Consider the following 25,060-nt stretch of genomic DNA (forward strand, 5'->3'; position numbering starts at 1 on the left):
ACAGTGCCCCCCGCCTTCCGCGCCAATGATTCAAGAGAAACTTGGACAATTAAACCGAGAGAAAAAAGAAATTAAGATACTAAAATGAATTACTCTGGGTCACAGAAATTATAATTAGAGACCTAGAATTAAAAAACATCCTAACCAAATAATGTTTCTGGTTTGGACAGACGTCTCATTTCCCCAAAACTTGATGTAACAGTAAGAGAATTTACCAAGTGTTCACCAGGTGACAGTCACTCCTAAATACCTACAAAGCGCCTGCCTGTTTTATGAGGCTGGCAAGAAGAATTTGAAATGTGATTCAGATAAACTGATTCACAAAAATGAAGGATTGACTACAAAGAGTTGCTTTATGTACCAAATCTTACAATATGTTAATAATGTCTGTAAGTATTGACTTTGCTTTTCAAAATCTTTTTGTTATTCATAATATTTTTAAATTTCTAAGTTTAATAAACTTAATATTTGTAAATAATCCACAAACAAATGAAAGCTTATTTATATGAAGGTATCTAGGACTTTCTACCTTAGGAAGAATATAACCAAAGTGTTGTAACAAAGGAAATTAATATTTACTTGATTCCATGAAGAAAAAAGCTGGTGTGAGCCTACAAAATAGCCACAAACATATATTATTTCATAAAACACATGTCCAGCTGTGCCAGATTAGTTTCTATTACATTTTTTAAAATGCTTTCGAAATTGATACTACTCAGCATTCACTTCCAGAATCTTCTCTTCGTGGTTGTGATTGACATCTCAGAAACAGATTGCTTTGTCAGTTCTTGTCATACCCATGTCAAGAACAGCGCCACTGGAACGACTTTCTACTGACAAATGACAAAACTGCTTCCTTAAAATGTGACATGGAAAATATGTAGTTAATTATTTGAGAAATACTTATTAGGACCTCAAGTGTGTTGTCACTGTTTTAAATGTAGACTGGATTTGCCTAGTTCTAACTGTCCTTTAGAGATCTGACACTCTTTTTGTTGTTCAGTACTTAAGTATAGTTGAATGAATAAATCACATCTTTTTATATAATTATTTAATGATTCTTTAAAATTTCACATCATGCTTTCCAATCCTGCTCACCTCCCAGTCCCTTCATATGTGACACTCTCACCCCTACACTTGTCCCACCTAAAAGAAATTCCTCTAAATTAATTTAAAACAAAACAAAACAAACAAAAATATAACCTCACTTCTCCATCTTTCCAGTCTTTCCAACAGCTCTTCATTTGACCTAGTGGCACTGGGAGTTTTGGTGTGTCATGATGTATACCCTTTTGTCCAATCAGCCCCCTCCCGCCCAATCTTCCCTGCTATGAGCCATTGGTCTTGTTCAAGGCCCCTTGCACACCATCAATCATTAGTGGACCCTCACTGAAACTCCTCTTCGATATCCTACTGGTGACCCTAGTCATGGAGATCCTGTAGCTATCTTCCACTGGGTCAGTCCCTTCTCGAATTCCAGCCTGATATGAATGGAGTAGATGTTAGGGTGGGCCAACCCAAAGCCCAGAATGTGCATCTGGATTTTAGATGAGCTGATCAGTCCAAGCCACTGGGACCACTTCCCTCAGGGAAGGGGTGTAGCTAGCTCGCCTAGGCCCATGCCATCAGGGCCAGCTTCCCCATGCCTGTGGTGAAGGGTGGGACCATCTCTCCCAAGTATGTGGGGGCAGCTCTCCCTCTGTAACTTCCAGTGAGAGAGAGGATGAGCTAGCCATCCCAGGCCCAGTGAAGGGTGGGGCCAGCTCAGCATGGGGTTCGAATATACCACATCATTTTAAAGGATGGATTAATTTAGTAGGTAGTGCACAAAGACATTCAAGTAGCATTGACAATAGTTGTATAACAGGAGATTCAGCGGTAGAAGAAAAGTGATTGAAGGAGGGTAAGGAAATTGTGTTGAAAATGACCAAAATTCACCATATACATGTATCAAATAACAACAACAAAAAAATTTAAACCTGAGTGAGCTCTTGTGAATGACACCAATAATACACTAGTATTTTAAATATCCCAAAATATATAATAAGGAAGAATAAATTAAATAAAAACATACGATAATAAAATTCAGTCAATAGTAATTGGAAATTTAAGAAATATGAATTATAATAAAATGGAAAAATAGATTACAGTTTTAAATATAGGAACAATGCAAATTATATAATTATAGTTTACCACTTCCTATGCATTCAGTATTTTAACATTTCTTAATTCAAATTTGTATAAGTGTTATTTTGTAGGAACATGCTATTAATTCAATATATTTTAACAAATAACATGAGTATTGTTGGTAGTAACAATAGCATGCATTAATGTGATACAATTAGACACAGTCTTACCTGCTTCAAAAGTTAGGACTTTTGACCTAATATTAGTCGTAAGCTTATGCTATTAAAGTTCAAGATGAGTCCTACTGCCTTGAGTAAGCATAAGTATCCACAGAAGTATATATGTGTGGGTTAGAATGAAGTACTGTATTTAAAGCCAAAATAGTCTTAAGTTAAAAAAAAAATTATACAATGTGAAATTGTTATGCATGAAACCTACTAACTGCAATAATCTTATAGTCAAAAATCTTAACCAGGCCAAAATGCTCTAGTTTCTGGTCCTCACGCCTTATATATCTTTTTGCTTTCTACCACCACTCCCTGGGATTAAAGGCTGGCTTTCTGGGATTAAAGGCATGAGTCACCATGCTTGGCTATTTCCAATGTGGCCTTGAACTCACAGAGTGCAGAGGGATTTCTATCTCTGGAATGCTAGGATTAAAGGTGTGAGTGCCACCATTTTCTAGCCTTTGTATCTAGTGGCTGTCTGTTCTCTGACCCCAGATAAATTTATTAGAGTACACAATATTTTGGAGAACACAATACCACCACACAATGTGAAATTGTTATGCATGAAACCTACTAACTGCAATATGTGAGGATTTTATTTCTCTTTCATTTTATTTGTTTTGCCTATGTACATGTGTATGAAGAGCACATATTTGTCTCTGCAAGCTTGCACATGAGTGGTGGCTTGAGGTGGAGGGAAGTTATTCCTTATTGCTGAGTCAGGCTCAAGATTTTAGACAATCAGTCCAGATAGCATGCCACAAGGATCCCCTTTCTCACTACTTTTTGTGTCCTGGCATTATAAATGTAATGCCATGCCTACCTGGTTCTGGAAATCAACTTTAGGTTGCATGATTCCAAAGCAAGCACTTTATCCATTAAGCTATCTCTGTAGCTTTTAACCTTATATTTTAAAATTAAAAGTTAAAAAAAAATCATTTTTCAAAATGAAGGTTACAGCAAGGTAATGTTTTAACATTTTCAAAGCTCAAAATAAAATGGGTTAGATACGTTTCTTAATTAAAAAGTACAGGATAATTTTAGGAATGGAAGAAGAAATGTTATTTTTGCAAATAACAGCTTTGTGCAGGATATACAGAGAAAACTGTAAACCTTTTTTTTTTTTTTTGTAATGTTCCTGTTAACACATATTTCTTGTTACCAAACAAATAGTCAAGCAGAACATTAAGTGCAGCCTTTATGGCATCGAAATATAAACAGAAAAAGAACAAAACTTAAAATGAAAGTACCACTAAGAGAAATGATTGCCAGCAAAGGCTCCAGTACCAAAATGGGTTGAATGAAAGGAATTGTCACTATCTACACACTCCTAATTTGTCAACACGCACATTACAATAAGCACTGGAACTGATGAATTATAACTCACACTGAGAGCTTAACAGCAATAAGTTAAATGACTGTGTCCCTGAGCAAATCAGCATGCCTCCCAGCCAGTGCTTTCCACTAGAAAAACATACAGTCTTATCTTGAAGAAAATGGTAAAAAAAAAAAAAGTCCAAAATGTAATGCTCTTTATTTATTTATTTTTTTGTATAGGGTAACAGTGGACATTTTGTAAATTGTAAAGACAATTTAGGCAAAATTCTCCCAACATACAACAGTATTTATAAATTTAATGAGCTCTCATCTCTCTGATATTTAGTATTCAAAAATGCTCTTTGAGAACTAGGGAGAATCCGGGTGGTGATGGCTCGTGTCTTTAATCCCAGCACACAGGAGGCAGAGCCAGGTGGATCTCTGTGAGTTTGAGACCAGCCTGGTCTACAGAGCGAGATCCAGGACAGGTACCAAAACAACAGAGAAACCCTGTCTCGAAAAACTAAAACCAAACAAAAATAACAACAAAGGAACTAGGGAGAATTCAGTTTGAGTTTCTTATTAATATGAAACACTTTGTCACAGAACTCTATACACCCAACTAAACTCATCACAGCAAAAATATGATAATATATAAACACAAACCAAATATGTAATCACTAGCTCTGTAAATGATGATTTTTAATAAAAAAAAATGAGCATTGTTTTCATTCATTGAAAACACTGAATTTTTATCAGGTGTCAAGGATGATGGATACACTAGGAGATCTACTAACCTGTTGTTTTAAAGGCTTGAATGCATGAAATAGAGAAGAAAGAATGGTAACTGTAATTCTGAATATCTAGTGAGATTTATCTGCTTAAAGCAAAGCCAAGATAGCTGAAGCAATCTTTTCCAATGAGAGGCTTGGAGTGGGCTAAACTCCAGGTGGTTTGCTTTATGCTTTCATTGAATGATCACAAAAGAGTCAGTTTTCATGACAAATCAGTTTTCATGACAAATCATTTTCATAAGTAGTCAATTCTATGATCAATTTCAAATAGTTGGATAATGTTTTGTGATTATTATAATGAAGGATATTGAGCTCATGAGAATGGCTAAATTCTTGAGTTGAAAATATAGATGCATTCCTGTTTTGCTACATAGTGGTAGATAATATATTTTGAATGTCCAGGTTGTAGAACCTAAGCCCCTGGAAGATTTTCATCTCTACAAGTTAAAAAAAAATCAAACAATGAGAAATAAAGATACCTCAAATAAAATAGAGTTGTAAAAGTATTAATTTTTCCTTTTAAAACTTTTGTAGAAGAATATGTATGCCCATTACCAGATATAAGAACAGGCTAACATCATTTCTGCCAACACAGGACACATAATTTATAATCAAATTCAAGGTGTGATGCATACTGAGCATAAAAAAAAATGAACATAGCAAAGAAAAGAAAGAAAGCAGTAATCAGAACCCAGCTCAGAAGACAAAGATGTTAGACGATCCAACACAGTCATTACCATGGTCTAAAAAGTAAGTAGAAAAAAAAATGCAAATTAAGAAAATTAAAATCCACTTCATAGAAAGTAACAAGGATAAGTATCCAAATTGTCTCTTTAAAACCTTCAAAAGTTGTCCGGGCGATGCGGCTCACACCTTTAATCCCTGCACTCAGGAGGCAGAGCCAGGCAGATCTCTGTGAATTCGAGGCCACCCTGGTCTACAGAGCAAGATCCAGGATAGGCATCAGAACCACACAGAAAAGCTCTGAAAACACCAAAAAAAAAAAAAAAAAAAAAAATTCAAAAATCAAGTACAGTAAGTTGTCATTTTGAATGTTCTGAAAGAAATAAATCAAATGATAGCTGTTATTTATTTTCAAAAGACAGTATTTCTAAAGTTAGTCTGCAGACTCAGTGCTATTCCTGGCAATAAAAAAAATATATTTCTTATAGAAACTGACAAATCAATCCTAAAATCCACAAGCTAATTTAAGTTAGAGGGGCTAGAGAGATGGCACATTGTCATAGTATCCATGGCCTCTGGATCACAACTGCCTGTGGGGCCAGTCCCAGGAGAGCCGATACCATCTTGCCATCTGTGAACAACTGTGCGCATATGCCATTTCAAGAGATATCACACATAACCATAAATAAAATATCTTTTAAAGTCATACTGATTTTTCTTAATTTTTGAGATTATAATTACAACATTTGGCCTTCCTCTTTATTGTCTCCAAGCACTCTCATTTACTTCTTATTCCCTTTCAAATTCACGCCTCTTTCCACTGCTATTACATTGTCACATATTTACATATATATTTCTAAATATAACCTGCTCAGTCTGTATTTTGTCACTTGTATGTATGTTATCAGGCCCGAATATCTGGTATTGAAAAACCAGCCAGTTGGCATGCTCTTCCCTGCAGAAGACTATTGCTCCCATTTTCATTTGTACTAACTTGCATGTAGTTTGTTGTGTAGAGTGAAGGCCTTCTGGACTTTTCCCTGTCACATAAAACAACAGAGAAAACAATTTTTTAATTCTTAAAAATAACAAATTAGAGGAGTCAATAGACTTCATAATGAAATTGATTTATTATAATTTGGGTAATAGATTGGTCACTACAATAGAAATGAAAGTCTAATAATGTATTATTATGGCAAACCAGTTCTCACTAAAGATGAAAACAATCTATTAGGGAAAGTGGCATTTTCAACAAAAAGCATTAAAATAGCACATATCCACAGCAATCTAATGGCATCACACTTCTGCTCTATATCATTCAAAAGGTAAGTGAAACTGTATGAAAAGACCTATACTTAATATTTCTTACTATAGCACTGCTATAGAACTTAGCTGTGTAACTTGTAATTTTGAATCAAGCAAAGGCACTAAAATTTTATGTAATAACAACAGCATATGAATGTGACACATTCAAAATAAAAGATACTCTTATTCAAGCACCACAGCAGCCAGTGTTAGCCTATTGAATGGGTGAAAATATTTATAAATCTACACATCTAGATAAAGTAAAGAACTTAAGACTCAAACATCAAAAGAACAAATTGAATTAAAAGAGAGAAAGACAAGGGAAAGAGCTGAAGGCACTCATTTATCCAAACGCGTACAGATGTCAGGATGGCCTTCAAGGATGCTCAGCATCATCACTCATTACAGCAAAGCAAAACTACAAGAAGACACCACTTACATTTCACTATGAGAGTGACAATAAATTGTAAAGAAGGAAAAATAAAATAAACATTGACAAAGATCTGTCATATATCATAGTCTGAAATGAAACCGACAGTTCTTTAGAAAACCGGTCTATAGGTATTTGAAATATAAGAATAGAATGATCCAGCAATTCCACATTTAAGCAAAGAGTCAAGAGATTTGAAAACATTCTTCACAAGTAACATTCATAGAAAGTTTATAATAGCTTAGTCTAAATAACTAAAAATTTAAAATAACAAATTTATTAACTTTACATAAAAATTAATGCACTTTATGTATCTATCCAATGGAATATTATGTGATCAAAAAAGAGCATGTTCTGTTTATTTCCATTTTATAAAGCCTCATGAACTGGAAAGCCTCTGAAAAGTGCATGTGGAGTAATAAGGGCCTTATGGAAGATTGATAGATTTATGAGATATTATTCGGGATGTCTGATAAATTGCTCAGAAATTCATGTTATAATAGTGACAACTTAAGAAAATACTAGAGGCAGGGGCTTATATACAATAATAAAGAAAGTGGTATAGCTTGTTAGTTCTATCTTTATTTTAAGAAAGTATTAAATCATATATTTTTTTTTTTTGAGACAGTGTTTCTCTGTGTAGCTTTGCGCCTTTTCCTGGAACTCACTTGGTAGCCCAGGCTGGCCTCGAACTCACAGAGATCCGCCCGGCTCTGCCTCCCGAGTGCTGGGATTAAAGGCGTGCGCCACCACATGTTATAAATCAAATAAAATATTATATGAACACAACATAGAAGTGAACTTATGTGAATATATATGGAAAGTAAATATATATGCAAAGTAGATAACTCAATTGTTCAGTATTACATAGAAATATTAATTTGTAAAGAATATGATTATTGCTTACTGTACAACACATGCCTACAATGTTGAAGACTCTGGGTTCAATTCCCAGCACTACAAAAACCAAATCAGATATAGGGCAAAACATGTGTTTATTTAAATGTTTCTCGAAAGAGTTTTTAATATCTGAAGGAAGAAAATGATTGAAATGATAGGAGAAATAATGCACAGATACATCTCAATGTATATCACCATATTAGCAGTAATTAATAGAAAAATTTGGCTGACGATCTTCAATTTTAGAAGACATGAACACCATCACTGACCTCTTTTAACTAATTGCTTTTATGGAACATGACGTCTAGTACATAATGCAACTTGTCATCCAATAGACAACAGTCATTCATGAAAACCTACTCTATCTGGGCCAGTCAGGCACAGAAACTTGAACATTGAATAGAATGCAGACTGCATGATTTATTTTCTCAGACTATTACAAGTAAAACTTCAAATCATTATTTAAAAAACAATAGACAAATTACTGAAAGTCTTTATTTCTTTACTAGTAAATGATGCAATTCTATATTTTATCATGGAATTTTCTTACATTTTTTTTTTAATTCCCTAAGTGTTCCATTTATGGCCCAATCCTCTGCTACAGGTTTCATTCTCACATTGTCCTACTAACCAGATATATATCTGTACTGTCCTCACTGAAAAACAAACAAACAAACAAAAACCCAAACCAATTAAATGTGCAGAATCTTCAAAGTGAAACAATAAGTGATGGCATTGGTGAAATATTAAAGTAGGTTACATTACTTTGTGAAAGCAATATAAAGTTAACCTATTTAAAAGTGAAAATTAAAATAAGATCTTGTAAAGACCTTAGGTTGGATGACACATAATCCAGTGTGCTCTTCACTGGACAACAGGTCCTCTGGTTAAATGACAGTCACTCAAATATATGTCATTTTGCAAGAGACTCAGCCCACATTAAGAGCTTTCTCAGGAAGATAGGTTGCTCTCTATTTATCAGTATGTTCATTTTGTTTTATTGTTTGTTGTTGCTCAGACTTTTTTGTTATTGTTCTTGCCAGGACAATTTTCTAACTTTATTTTTTTTTTTGAGCTAGAATTTTGTAGAACTAATGTTCAAAGAAACAAATACTTAACAAACATCTTTTTTTCAGTATAATATCAGTCAGTACTAAATTTTTTTTCCCACAATGACTGGTGATGGAGATTGTGGTCACCTGCATACTGACTCTTTTAGATAAGCTGATGGTAGAAGTAGGTATTTCCACAATGTCTTCAGTAATGAAAAATAAAAGAATAGCATCATAATAAGAAAAAATATATAGACACAGATATTGAAAAGTAATCCATTTATTAGTGGTATAAAACAAAAAGAAAATCCGTAGTGATATATTGTGTACCCTAATAAAATTTGCCTAAAGATGAGAGAACACAACAAGCCACTAGATCAAAAATAGAAGGTAGGCAGCAGAGGCACATACCTTTAATCCTAGAACTCAGGAGGCAGAGATCCGTCTGGATCTCTGTGAGTTCAAAGCCATCCTAGACTACATGAAATTGATTCTGATTAGGATAGAAACAGAACCAGGTAGTGATGACACACACTTTTAATGCCAACACTTGAGATCTCATGGCTTTGCTTGGGAAGCACAAACACCTTTAATCCCAGGAAGTGATGGCTGGGCAAAGAAAGGTGTATAAGACATGAGGAGATGGGAACTAACATGTTTTTTTGGCTGTGGAAGCTCATTTAGCTAGAGGCTTATCTCTGGAGCTATGGGTTATACTCTGATTATCCTTTGTCTTACATCTAGTATCCACTTATGAGTGTACACACCAGTAGCACAGACACTGAGAGCAAAAATTAATAAATAGGACCTCCTGAAACTGATAAACTTTTGTAAGGCAAAGGCAAAGTAAAAAGGCAAAATGACAGCCTACAGAATGAGAAAAGATTTTCAATAACCCCACATCTGACAAAGGGCTGATCTCCAAAATATATGAAGAACTCAAGAAAGTAGACATCAAAGTACCAAACAATCCAATTAAAAATGGGCTACAGAGAATTCTCAACAGAAGAATCTTAACTAACCAAAAGACATTTATGGAATTGCTCAACATGCTTAATCATCAGGAAAATGCAAATCAAAACAACTATGACATACCATCTTACACCTCTCAGAATGGCTAAGATCAAAAACACTGATGACAGCTTATGTTGGAGAGGATATGAAGCAAGGGAAATACTCCTCCACTGTTGGAGGGAGTGCAAACTTATACAGCCACTTTGGAAATCAGTATGCTGTTTTCACAGGAAACTGGGAACCAATCTACCTCAAGACCTAATGATAGCACTCGGGCATATACCCAAGGAAGGCTCAATCATACACAAGGAAAGTTGACCAACTATATTCATAGCAGCATTATGCATAATAGCCAGAATCTGGAAACAACCTAAATGCCCCTCAACAAAAGAATGGATAAAGAAAATGTCTTATATATATACACAATGGAGTTCCACTCAGCAGTAAAACAAAACAAAACAAAATAAAATGACATTATGAAATTTGCAGGCAATTGGATGGAACTAGAAAATATCATCCTGAGTGAGGTAACCCAGACTCAGAAGGGCAAGAGATATTTGCAGAGGAGAGAAAATATTAAAATATTTTTTAGACTGTTGTCAAGCATTAAAGTATTAATCAAGGCCACAGAAGACAAAAGGAGAGAAAGAGATTAGTAAAAGAGGAGCTAAGAGTAGTAAGTTTTTTGTCTTAATAAACAGTACAGAAAAACATACCTTTAAAGTATTAAATACTTCAGAACTTCAAATAATGCCAACTAATGAATTGCTAATAGTAATAAGGTATAGAAAATTTACTTGATCTAAAATATTTCTTCTAAGAAAAAAACATATTTAAATAATTTGGGGATTCACCAGGCAATGGTGGTGCACACATTTAATCCCAGCACTCAGGAGGCAGAACCAGGGAGATTTCTGTGAGTTTGAGCCCAGCCTGGTCTACAGAACAAGATCCAGGACAGGCACCAAAACTACACAGAGAAACCCTTTCTCAAAAAAATAAACAAGTAAATAATAATAATAATAATAATAATAATAATAATAAATAATTTGGGGATTAAAGAAATCTTTATATATTGTTTTTATCTATTCCTTTCAAAATAAATATGCCTGAGTGGTATTTAAATACAAATAAAAAAGAACTACATTATAGGTTAGTACCAAATAAAGACATGAAAATGATGAAGAACTTCAGAATTCCCACAAAGGAAGAACATTTCATAAATGCATGTTCATGTAGAAACTGTATGTGAAGACCTAGAAATTCATATTTTGTAAGGAGTGTTGGAATAGAAAAGATTCATGAGAACTAAGTTGATTCTTAACTGGTGTGACTAAACCCTGAGAAAAATCACTGGAAATGTTCACAATTTCAGTTGTTTGGCCTGATTGTTTTGTGACTGTGGGAAGGAAGACCCTGGTGTGTGGAAGGTGACAGAGAAGTAAAACAGCACACTTCATCAGGGGAGCTGTGATAGTAGGCAACAAGAAGCAGGCCAGGGGCATCGTATGCTTTCAAAGATGTATATATAACTCAGCGACTAATTCCTCCAACCAGGCCCCATTTCCTAACAACCCTTTCAGTTTGAAATCATCAGTGGATTAACTTATTGTTAGATGTTGTCATCCAATCCTTTCCCAATACTGCCATCATCTATACAGTTTCACAATTGCCTATAGTTTGCAGTATTCTGTAGAAAATATGAGTAATCTCACCTAGTGCACTTTTAGTGTGGTAGGCTTGGAGAAATAAGATATTGTGTAATACCTCAATTTATTCTGAAAAACTACTGAGGAAAAAACCTATTTACTAACTGAAAAAAAAAGAGAGAATAACTATATAAGATTAGGTATCAAACTGAGATTAAATAGTATGCATTTAGGACTCTAATATTTATAGAGAATATAAATTTTGCATTTTAACTGTTCTGCTTCAAATCTGAATACTTAGTTGTGAAGTAAAACAACTTATATATTTAATTCATTTTCACAGCTGTCATATCTATGACATAATTGTTGATGAAGTAACTGGAATACATGTCTTATTTTATATCTAAATGTTATAATTATTTACTTGAAATAAAGTAAAGTATCGAATAAAAACAGTACTCACAGAAGAATAACATTAAGAAAGGTATTCAGGCACGTGTGATGCTAAACTAGTGGCCTGAGAGTTCCTGGCCTATACTATGTAATGGATTAAGTTCATTATTGACTCCATAGAAAGAATATGAATACAAATGAGCAAATAAACACATGAAATAAATGTGTACTATTCTTCTGAGTCATAAAAGCACCATGACTTTGGGAGTCTAAAATAACAACTTAGTAGATTAACAGAAAATTATTGTTCATGTGGAATGGTAAATATACTCAGCAAACATTTTGACATTCATTTTTAAGACAAAAAAACAAGATCTTGTCTCACCTGTTTGACTGGACTTATTCTTGGTCTGATTAGTGATGGATTATTTAACAGTATCCATGCAAATCCCTCTTATCCTAACTTAATCTTAGAAACATTAATATTGAAGAAAAATTAACACAATATTGGGTCAAAATGATAAGCAGCGTCTTTGTTATCTTACCTAATCAATGCACCAGTCAGGGATAGAGGCTGTGTAATGTTTCTTACCAATTCAGGGATCATTATTTTTTTTTTAGATAAATCTTCCTCTCATTCTAAAACATTATGTTGTTAGCTCCTAGGAAATACAGTCCCCATGTTAATATCTTGCATTCAGTTCTGTAGCTTTTCTTGGATAATTCATTTTGTGGACTTCTTTTATGATGGGGGAAAGGACTATTGATTCAGACCCCAAAGGTTTAAGGTAATAACTTTTCACAGCCCTTAGAACTAATTGCAATGTCTAAATCCATTACTGTACAGACGTCAAACTTTATAATAAAGATCTATTGAAAGAATAAAAGAGCTGTGTGTAGACAGATTTTTCTTTGGGCCGCTAGCTCACCATAAATGATACAGAAACTTATTATTAATAATGAAAGCTTGGACTATAGCTTAGGATTATCCCAGTAGTTATTAAGTAGCATTAACCCATTTATAGTCATCTTCATGCTGCCACGTGACTCATGGATTTTACCTCTCCTCCTGCATGTCTTGCTCCCTCTGTGTCCAGCTGGAAAACCTGACTTTCCTCTTCTCAGAGACTCTGTCACGAAGTCCTGCCTCACCTCTTCCTGCCACACCTCTTCCTGCCTAATTATTGGCCAGTCAGCTTTTTATTAAGCCAATCAGAAGGTACCTTGGCAAAGACACATCTTTACAGTCTACAAAAAGATTATTTAATATCATTTCCCCTTTTGCCTAAACAAAAAGAAAAGATTTTAACTGTAACACAGTACAAACATGGGCTATAAGAACAATTATCAGCTGGGCGTTGGTGGCACACGCCTTTAATCCCAGCACTCGGGAGGCAGAGCCAGGCGGATCTCTGTGAGTTTGAGGCCAGCCTGGGCTACCAAGTGAGCTCCAGGAAAGGCGCAAAGCTACACAGAGAAACCCTGTCTCGAAAAACCAAAAAAAAAAAAAAAAAAAAAAAAAAAAAAAAAGAACAATTATCAGGTAAGGATTACACTCACAATATCCTGTCTATTTTCATTTGAAAAAAACAGAGAAAATATTCCATTATTAATTCTATCTTGGTGAATCCTAATTTACCTCCTAACATAACTAAGGAAATTTATAACTGTAACCATCTAGTCTTCAACTCCATCAAAGATTCCAGAAGGGTCCCCATTACTCATCTTCTGTGTAGCAACATGAGAGTTGGCCATGAGGTCATAAGGGCAGGAGAGCTGTCTTGTAACCCACCAGCTCCAACACCAAGAACAGGCCCTGCACCTCACCTGGGCAGCACTGTAGAGCCAATCCTGTGAGCAAAGGTGTGGGTGAGTCAGCCCAATAGTTGTGAGCATGGGAGAGCTGTCCCCATTATTCATCTGTCATGTGACAGCATGGGCAGGGGAGACATGCCCCCACCCATCAATGCCTGAGGCAGGTGGGAGTGTTGGCCTTGAGGTCATAAGAGTGGGAAAGCTGGTTTTGCTCCTCTTCAGCTACAATACTTGAGAGAGTGGTCCCTACACTATGCCTGGGCAACATACAGAGCTCACCCTGAAGGTAGTGTGGAAGTCCAACCTTGAGAACATGAAAGCAGGAGAATTGGCTCAGAGCCTTGACCATCACTGCAAGAGGTCCACTCACCAGGAAACCGCAGAAGAGCTCACCCTGGTGGTGAGGACAAGGGAGAGCAGGTGGGCTGACCAACTCTCTAACTACCCAGGCTGAGAACGAGGGTTATGAGTTGGCCCACCCCCATATCCACTCCACCTGTGATCTGCTGGAGCATGTGAAGGGACTGGTCCTACAAACCCAAAGCTGCAGGATTTCTACAACACAAGGCAATAGCAAGATAAACAAGAGGATTCCCAGTGAGGGCCCAGCACCAACAGTGTAGCAGAAACCAAAGGCCATGAACCAGACTAATGACTCTGCAATGAACACTTACATGTAAATATATATGGACACAAGAGCTTATTGTGTGACTCACTGTGTCACAGTACAGCTTTCATGATGAGACTGAATTTTTTCCTTCTTCTCTTTTATTCTTTATTTTTCTCTTAAATTTTATTCTATTTTATTTATGGGGGAGAGGTTACAAGGGCAGAGGGTGGATACGAAGAGAGAGAGGAAATAAACAAAATTGAGATACATGGTGTGAAAGACACAAAGAATAAATTAGAAAAAGAATTCCCAGAAGGACAATAATATTACCTGAGTAAAAGGGAAGTTCAGAGCAAGCAACTTCCAAAACTAACAAATTACAGAGATATCTAGCTGCATGGACAGTAACTCCAAGGTTCTCCTATAATGCTGTGGCATTCATCTTCAGTCTATGGGCCTAAAATATCCAACAGATGTTTCTGTGAAGCAGGATTTTTGGAAGGACTGTCCTACGCTGTCTTGGCAAAGTTCAAGTCACTTTCTTTTGTGCCCTGCTTATCCAGTTTGGCAAGCATACTGTCAGTGGTTGAGGCAAAGGAAGTTTATTGCCCAAATGGCTAGCTTTTACAACAAAAAAAGCAAACTCCATATGGAGGTTCTTTAATGCCTCCCATTCTTTTTTGAAGTAAATTGGTGCTGTGAGGAACAGATGTGTCTTACTGTCATGAAAAGCGTTACATTATTAAAACATTTTAAATGTTATACTCTATAGGTTTTTGAAGTGTTTGAAGATCACCTATTTAAAATATATCTTTTTTTAACCTTGAAATCATACCTAACATGATTATAATTTTGATTGTTATAGATGACTACTAACCTGTATTTCTTTATTATTCCAAATAGCTTTCAAGGACTAAAATTTTGCATTATCTTTTTAAATGAGATGCATAGGTACAAAACCTTAAACAAGAATAGAAACATTTGTTCAGTCTTAAACAAACCCCTTAAGTTTGTGTCAAAAATCCATACCAATGTAAAGTATTTGAGACTAATATTCCAAAGTAAGCTCAACAATCCACCATTTATCCCATCATTTCTGTAGTATACCCCACTTTTTCCCTTCATAAAGAGATCTTTGAATCTAATCTCCTTTATTTAGCTTTCTCCCTGACCATGACCAGTAAAAATTTGTAACCAATCCCCCTATATTATCACAAATATCCATAACCGACTGAGTGACCACAAACTATTCATGTCACCTCTTGGGATTGTGGGCATGATATTCTCTAGACTGCTTTCTGTTGTCTGGGAGTTATGAAATCTTTAGGGTACTCTGGGAAGACTGAGATAATGATCAAGTCCTATTAAAACTAGCCATAACATTTGTTGTCCAGTCTCTATGTAACAGGAAAGCAGAAGGCTTATCTATAGTCCTGGCTAGAATAGTCTGTGAGTCTGGACCATATCAGCCAGCAGCCAAATGTCTAAATCCATTACTGCACTACCATCAAACTTTATAATAAAGTAATAAAGTTTCATTCAAAAATAAAAGGGCTGTGTTTTCATGTTGATCAATACTCAAAGTTATAGCACTAGATCAATGTAATATTTCACAGCAATTTGAGAAAACTCAGATAAGAACAATGTGGACTTGCTATCAAAATAATATAAAGCACTTAAGATTTTATCTCTGTATCCTGAGTGTTGGTAGTCTGCATTCAATATCAACGAAACACAGGTTAGTCTTTAATCAGAAAGCAAATAAGTTAACTATAAAAGAAAATCACAGGAAGTCCTTAGACATGAACCTAGAAACTCCTGCACATTCATTTAGAAATAATAAAACATTCTTAAACACTTCTGATCTTCTAGACAAAAATAAGCATTAGAAATAACCCAAAAGTGACTTAATTCTCCAACCTTACTTGGTTCTGGATTTACATTTACCATGGAGATTAATTTAGAGTTTGCAATTATTCTGCTTTCCAGGACAGGAAAGTCACTGGGAGAAATACACTTCAACAAATTTTACTGTTTCTATTAAAGATAGTGTTGTCAATGTTTTGAAGTAACAACAAATCCCCCAAACTTAACACTTCAAGGACCACACATATGCATTCTTATGCCACCCATCCATTGATGCTTGCCTAGGAACCAGCACACAAAATCACTTTATACTAAGAAATCACCACAGGTAGAGAACCGAAAACAATTACAAAAAAAAGTGCAGATTTTATTTTCTCAATTCCGATAATACATTTTCCATCTTCTCACAGAATATCATTTGTTCTCTTTTACTAGGCTGTAATCATTTCTTCAGAATGGACACAGGTTGCAAATAAAAATGAAATGGTCCTACTTACCACTCATCTACCATTAATTTCCTGCCACCGGAGAGTGGCCATTTATAAAGCCACAGTTTTCTAAATAATCAGCACTATTCTTCCTGGAGTTGCCAAAAGCAACCTTTGAATTCAAAGACCATCTAGCAAAATCTTGCTTAGCTGTGAAAATAAGCCTGAGGATGTGCTACCAAGCATAGAGCCAACTAGCTAAATCATTTACCATAATCCACAACAAAGAAGCTTTTACATAGAAAAGCAACTGGGTTGGAAACTTTTCCTCATGAGCAGCAGTAGCAGCAAGACAAGGACAAATAAATGAAAGGAGCAGACACAGTGGTTCTCAGGACCAAAGAAATACAAATACTGTGATGCGTTACGTTCGAATACTGCCTGAAAACACTCTCAATCTCCAAAAATGACTTATGTGTTATTTCACATGCTGTATTATTGACATCATTGAAAACAACAGTATACATAGTAACTTTTACAATGGAAGGCCTGATATTTGTGATTTCTAACTTGTGCTGGCTTTTGACAAAATTGGTACAAAATGAAACTTCACAGTGGACAAATATTTAAAGATGTCTGTCCATTTCCATCAATTGCAGGATATAAATATAAATAACATGACATATTAAGAAAGTGGAGATGACTATTAACTGGTTGCTGAAATAAATATTTTCATAAAATGGTATCTTGTCAATCACTCTACTAATGAGTGGTATCATTTCTAGAATAAAACAGAAAAATGAAAAATATACTACAACAAAATGACATTTGACTAGGAATAGGTAAGCCCTGATCTCAGTTAAGACTTTATCCTGATCATCACTTATCTCTAAGTCATCCTTGTAATCCTGGGTTTCTGTGGAAATCCATTTTCACCCATGGCAATAATCCTCACTCATATTCTTTGCTAATTCCTGTCTTCAATTTTTTTCTTGCTCTGTTTGCCTGTCAGTTTCTTCATGCAGACAGAACCGGTAGTTGAATGTCAGTATTATTCTGAATGATTTTAAGCAAAATTCGCTTTACTTGTTAGAAATTTCCTTTGCTTCACAGGACAGTACATACCGGGGTTTTTCTGCCTACATTTCTCATTTGAAAATTTTCTTCTCATTATTATTATCTCTGCTACTTAAATTGAAGTAGTACTGTACCCATACTCCCAACAATTCCCTTTCTCCTTCTTGTATATTTTTCTCTTTTTTTTTTTAAAATTTTTTTGACTTATATCTGTAGGAATCATGGCTTAAAGCATGACTTGGACATTAATTATTTACGCACAAAATAATGACTGTTATCTTTGAGGCTCTCTAGCTCATTGGTTTCACATCCATCACAGAGTAAGTAATATTTCTCACAGGAAATAAAACAAAAACAAAACATTGCCTTCTGGATTAATAAGAGTAGCCCACTTTGTGCTATTTTTCTCTATACTTGGGGTCAAAAGTCTTGTTCAGAAAGATCTCAGAGAGAAGGTGGTGTTGGTTCAATATGAAATGCCTTGCTTAGTCTCCTGTGTCTGAAACCTTGTTTAAAATCTAGGGGCAGTTTGTAGAAATTTGAGAGATTGACTATCTATGGAGCAGGGTGCTACTGGGTAAGTTAACAGTGAGTTCCTGGGCACCCACTGTGAGGTTCAGAGACTGGCCTCCTTTTCTGTTCAGTCACTCTTTCTGAGATTGAGTGTAACAGGGTTAGCCAGCCTTCTGTTTCTGTTCCTATATCTTTCCTGCTTTCCTGCCTACTGCTAGGTTTGTTTGTTTGTTTATTTTTCCATCATGGTGAATTGTATCCCCTGGAACTTAAAGTCAAGCTGAAACCTTTCTTCTTAAAGTTGCTTTTTTCAAGGAAAGTTTATCACAAAATACAGAAAAAGGAAGTAAAATACAGGTGGGGGAATATAGGGACAAATATGTCAGAAAGGTTTACATGAGATAAAATATAGAGAAGAGGTAATGTAATATCTTTTACTTGAGTTCAGAGCAGATGACACACAAGACAATGCATTTTGATGTAAAGATGAAAGTTGATGATAAAGGAAAAGTATATGACTACTAACAAATATCACAGAAGGAGGGATTTATGTAGTGTAGAAATGGTTCTGAGTGTAGCAGGCATATACTTATTAATTAATATACTTGAATAGAGGCACAGAGAACAGCACATAGCTAGATGTGTCGCCTCCAACAGGTAGGGTTGCTTTCATTCATCACTTCCATTATGCATAGCATATTGTGTGCCTTTTTTTTTTTTATCAGCTGAGCACATTGAGTAATCTTGGCTCATAGAACAGAAAGAGAATTAGAGTTTATTTCTCTAGCATGGTTCAATGTTTTCATATGTTTGACATATTAGAAGAAACTTTGGCTTAATCTAATTTGAAGATTTTCAAAATTTGCTAAAGCTAATTTTAAAAAAAGTTAAAAGTAGAAATTGATGAAATCAAGGTCTTACCTTTAAATACAACACAAACACAAAATGCCGGAAATATTTATAAAGGTATTAATTGATGATGTAGATATATATTTCTTAGCAATATTAAATTTAAATCAAAGCTGAAGTTGCTGAGAGAAAAATTGATGTTTACCTGGAATAGAAACGGTCAAAAACATTTTATTGAGAGACATAACTATTACAAATTGATGAAGCCACTAGAGAAATCAATGTGAAGAATCCCCTAAGTGTTAAAAGTAGACCTATCATATAATCCACATAGACCAATCCTTGGCATATATACACAGAACTAAATATCCTATTCTAGGGATACTTACTCAGCCATGTTCATAACAACTGTACACAAAATGCTAGCAAAGGAAAACAACTGAAATGTATTTCAACTGATAAATGGATAAGGAAAATTTCTCTCTCTCTCTCATACACACACACACACACACACACACACACCACAGCAAGAATTCTATTCAACTATAAAACAGTAACACAACAACAATCAAGACATATGAAGGTAAATGGATGAAATGGAAATATTATAGATAATAAAGTAACCCTTATCTAGAAGACAAAATCCCTGTCATTTCTAGTTTGTGGATCTTAGTTCCAGATCTTCAGATTTGAGTGTATGACATGAACTAATCAGGAAGCTAGGAAGGAGGAAGGGACCATGAGATGGGTTCAAAGCCAATCTGGGCTTCATGAAACCTTGTCAAAAAACATCAAAATAAAACCTAATAATTAGTTAATTCAAAATGGAGTGGCAAAATTTCAGCATTTCATCTGATGTTCATCCATTCATGGAAATATACTTGAAGTAAGACATTATTTTCTACATATTTTGCAAAAATACATAGTGGTTTTTATTGTATATATTGCATATATGTGTAAAAGTGACAATTCTACCTTTCAAATGCTTTCATCTTAAATTAACTAAATATTCTCTACCATGTACAATGGGGTCATTTAAAAATTAACACCTTGCTCTCATAGACAATAAAAAAGTTTTAGAAACTTTGAAGACAAATGTTTGTGTGTGTGTGTGTGTTCAAAATACACTCCTTTACATAATTTTAATAGAACTGAAATGTTTATAGGAGTTATTTTTTAATATTTAAAATAATAATGTATGCATCACAATCAATCTCATAAAACCAATAAAATAATTGGAAATGGGATTATTGTGGGAGGGAGCATTGATCTTCTCAAAGAATAGGTTTATTAATACAGATTAGGAAAGTTTTTGCGGAATGACTCTCCACATTTTCACCTTGATATAAACAATAACAAGCTAGATAAAGAGGGCAGTGCAATTTGTTAAGATATTCACATCCTACCCTTTGATTGAAAAGAAAGGTCCACCTACTCAAGCAATCCAACAAGGACAGTAGTAAGTCATGTTTCTATGGGGTTTGGATGACCTGAGGAAGTGTAGGCTGGTATACACCTTCCTTTCTCTATTAAGAAAGATTGTTTACGAAGTTTATGATTGAGCATGTGTGGATGAGCCACATGATGCCACAATCTGAACAGGATCATTAAAGATATTTGTTTAAATCTTTGTATTTTCTTTAACCCTGCTCTATTATTGAAGCATCCCATGAACTACCATGTGCTTAACCAAGACAATAAAGTAAGCTAAATACCTTATTTTTTCATAAATAAATCAATACATTAAGTTTCCTATAAAAAATTGCACCCAACAATTTTCTTTCCTGAAAGTAGTTTATTCACCCATCCTAAGATCTGAAGTCAACTGCGCATGAAGATTCTCACCTATGCCCATGTTGTTTACTTGACCGGGCAACACAAAGGGCCACCTTTAACAAGATTACAATGATTCTTTACCAATTGTGTGTTTCCTCAGTTCCCTGTCTCTTTACACATCCCAAATTATTTACTTACACAGAGTTAGAATATTTTTTTCTATTGTGAATTTAACCAGGGTTCTGACTTTTATTTTCCATTTTTAGGGCATTATTAACTAAGTCCCGGAGCCTGAGCTGGCATAACAAATTCCCCAAGGGAGACGTCTGAGAAGCAGCAGCGACCTTGGAGAGCATCAAGTCCCATCTCTCATTTACTTGAGCAAGGTTCTGGCTGCAGCACACAACAAATGTAAAGCAAATGAGTAAATATAGAGAGAAATGAAGCCGCCACACCAAGCAAAGCATACCCTTTGGCCCCAATTTCATGGGGAAAAGTTCCCTGATTTCATTTGGAGGCTGAGCTGTAATACTGCTACACACGGCCAACTGCTGCTCTTAAATTGCTCTGCTTCCTCGCTGTTGATGCCACACGACGATGCTACACACTAGTTTATACTTGTTCTTCTTAAATTTTTGCTTACCAGTATATTCCCTATAACTGGACATTTCTGCTGAGAGGGGAGAATATATTTTAATGAATTCATTTTAATTTTTAACTGAGTCATTAACATGTGATAAAATACATATCCCAAGATACCATGTGTTTCAAAATATGTTGACAGTCTATTATTCAATTTTTGTACTCCTAATTTCAATATTTTACCTTGGATGGGTTCTTTGAGAGGTGTTAATCAATCTGATTTCCTGGTTAATGTGAGTTGGCAAGCAATCAGAAAAAAAACTAGAGCCAGTGTCTACGAAACTAAAGAATTATCAATATTATAGCATCAACACAGTTTAGTATTGGAAGTTTTCTCTCATCTCACCTGGCTACAAGGTCCCACAGCTGCTTATAAAACAATCATTCAGAGGCTGAATATTAATTATGAACTAGATGGCCTATGGCTCAAGCTTCTTGCTAGCTAGCTCAGTTAACCCATTTCTATTAACCTTTGTTTTGCAACATGGCTGTGGCTTCCCCGGTATTTTCACATCTTGCTTCTCCTGGCAGTGCTGGTGTCTTTTTCCCCTCTGCCTTTTTTCTTTTACAAAGAGATTACATTTATAATCAACCCCCTTTAAATAAAAATAAACATTTATAAACAATATTTGAGGAGTTTGGGTTTAGGTTTACAAACTACTTCCTGCTGTTTGGGGGGTGCTGTCTATCTTATGGGGATCCTGAGAAAATTAAGAATTATAGTTAAATCTTGGCTACTGTTTGTGAGGGCTGGATCATCTCAGCAAGTTGCCTTGAAGCTGATTTTGGATGTTGGATCATCTGGGCCACCCTGTCATCGAAGACCTTTCAGGGGTTCTTGGAGCATCAAATCTGATGTATCTTAACCTAGAACAAATCCATAGCCTCTTGCTTTCTGTGGAAACAAAAGAAGAGCCTCCAAGTTGGCCTCTTCAGGAGGTAAATTTTCAGCTATCAGGGATTGGAACATTATCTTAAGTGAAGCAGAGTGCAAGATGGGTCGAATATATAGGTCCAGAAGGACAGGGAGGAAAATTAAAGCCATATGTGACTTGTGACTAATATAACTATGAATTTATGGGGCCATGATTTATTGAAACAATGAAGTACCCAGATTAACATTCCTCCAACCTTGGGAACAAATAATAAACTAACATATGTTTCTGAGACAAATATTAGGAGGTATTATAAAGAACAGTCACCGGCCATCCAGATTGTATAAGAACAGGACACAACAGCTGTTGGTGTCTTTGAAAGATCAGCATAGTATAGTTTGGGTCTTCAACATGACACAAAGACTAGTGTTATGGTGACCACCTCATGGTGTTTTTTTGGAGAAGCCCTCTTGAAGACTCACTCACTGCCATCCATTTCAAGCATGTGTTATTAGGTTTTTGTACTCAACAAGTAAGGAGATTCATTTAAAAAGGAGAAAAGTAAAAGAAATGTTCTCAAGTTATAATGTGATATGAAAAGATCTCAGCACATTAACATCTATTTCTTGTAATAGTCAAACAAAGTAACACAGTGCTACTCCTCAAGACATCATTGATTTTACAAGGCACATTTGGGTATGAATTTTACTCAGTGATTCCTCCTGGAGACTTATGCATAACAGGGCAACAATGACAAACAAAGAAATATTCAACCCAAATTTCACAAGATGGATATATTGTATTGTACAGACGCATGGGTGAGGACTTAGTTATAGAAACATGAGTGACCACAAAACACAATGCCAATAAATTCTCCATTATCCACATTCATTCTCCATGAGCCATCTTCATTCATCTTCCTGGGGACATTGCTGTGGTGCTGCTATAAAACACACATCGAACAGATTACATGGGGATATTCTAAACTCAATATGTAGGTGTTACAGGGCCATGTTCTGGCATGTTTTGCACAATGCTGGCCCCAGGCCTTCATTTCTAATGGGACTGTGTCATCACCATGTCTTTTACCTCTCCATCACCAGGTTGCTGGAAAGATCCAAGAAAAAATGAACAGCCTTTACCCTCAGTGTAGTTTCTTGCAGGGGATAAATGTATATAGAATACTCAAGGGTAATAACTACCCCCTCAAGGACAAGTTTAAGCTTTTTCACCTATAACCTCTCTGTCTCTGCCTCTGTCTCTCATCTCTATGTCTCAGAAAAAAAGATGTATCAAAAAATACATTTTGATCACCCTTTCAACTTGTCCAACTTTTCCAAGTCCCCCTCAACTTTCTGCCCATTCAACACCACACTCTTCCTTTCTCTATTAAAAAATAAAATAAAAAATCTAACAAGAAACAAAATTTGAAAATAAAATATAAAGATCACATTCAAGTTTAAAGCAAAACAAAAAACAAAAAACAAAACTTATCTCTTACTTCTTCTGTAACTATTTCTGAAAACTAAAGCCTTTCAGAGACACCTGAGTCCAACATTTGGCTTTCAGTCATTTTTTAAAATTATTATTATTTTAAGAGTGGCAGATGCAAAATTTTTTCCCACATTTGTTTATGTGTTTCTTATCCTGACATTACTGTCTGCTTTGCTCTTTGTTCATTCTGCTTTAATTGCTTATGGGGATTATAAAGCCTATTTGCATGCTGGTTTAGGTCATTCGGATCATCAGGAATGTATTCTATATCATCAAGACCACAACCCACTTTAGGGAAAGGAAAATTATAAAAACTCCTTATCATCCCATAAGAACCTGTTGAAACAGGCTTTCTTAACCCTCTTATAGAGTTAGTATTAGCTGGCTCTGTGAACTGAAAATGAAATGCTGCCTTTTGCTTGCTCAATTCCTTCAATAATGCCTTAGCTTCCTCCTGTGTTCCAGTCCTTGATTTTTGCTGGATCCTCTATTGGTGACAGAAAACAAGCATCCTGTACTTTAACACCAAAATATACACACAGTCAGTGGTGATTTCCCCCCAAGAACGCACACTGTCAGATTGCTTTTCTATGAACCATACAGCTGGAAGGATACAGCTGCCCCTACAGTAATAAACCTTCTACTAGTATGTGAAGAAAGGAATCCATATCAAGATTACTCTAAGACACACAATTAGCAACAGCTCCATTTATAATCACCCATCTTAGTTGTTACCCATCTGCTGCTCCTTAAGTCATCATTTGTTCTCCCAGTCACATTTGGGTATAAAGTGTACTGAGTGATTCTCCCAGGAAACTTATGAATAGCAGGGCAGCAAAGAGAAACAAAACATTCAAACCAGGTTTAATAAGGCAACTCAATGAATGTATTGATTTATACAGAAGCATTGGGTGATGGATTAGTTATAGAAACACGAGTGACCCCAATGTAGGTAGATATCCAACACTGAATATACTTCTGTATTTTTTTAAATATAGTGTTTTCACTATAATCTTTCATGGGAAGTTTTATTTTTAGCCCCCTCTATTTGGTGTTCTGTATGTCTCTTGAACTTGGGTGGGCATTTCTTCCTAGAGTTGGGAACTTTTTGTCAGTCTTTTGAAAAAAAAAATTATATACCTTTGACCAGGAATTGTTGTCTCCCTTTTCTGTCACAATTTGTATGTTTTAATTTTTGTTAATATGTTATTCTAGTAATTTAT

This window comes from Peromyscus leucopus, chromosome 9 (genome assembly GCF_004664715.2).
Source record: "Peromyscus leucopus breed LL Stock chromosome 9, UCI_PerLeu_2.1, whole genome shotgun sequence".
NCBI lineage: Eukaryota > Metazoa > Chordata > Mammalia > Rodentia > Cricetidae > Peromyscus > Peromyscus leucopus.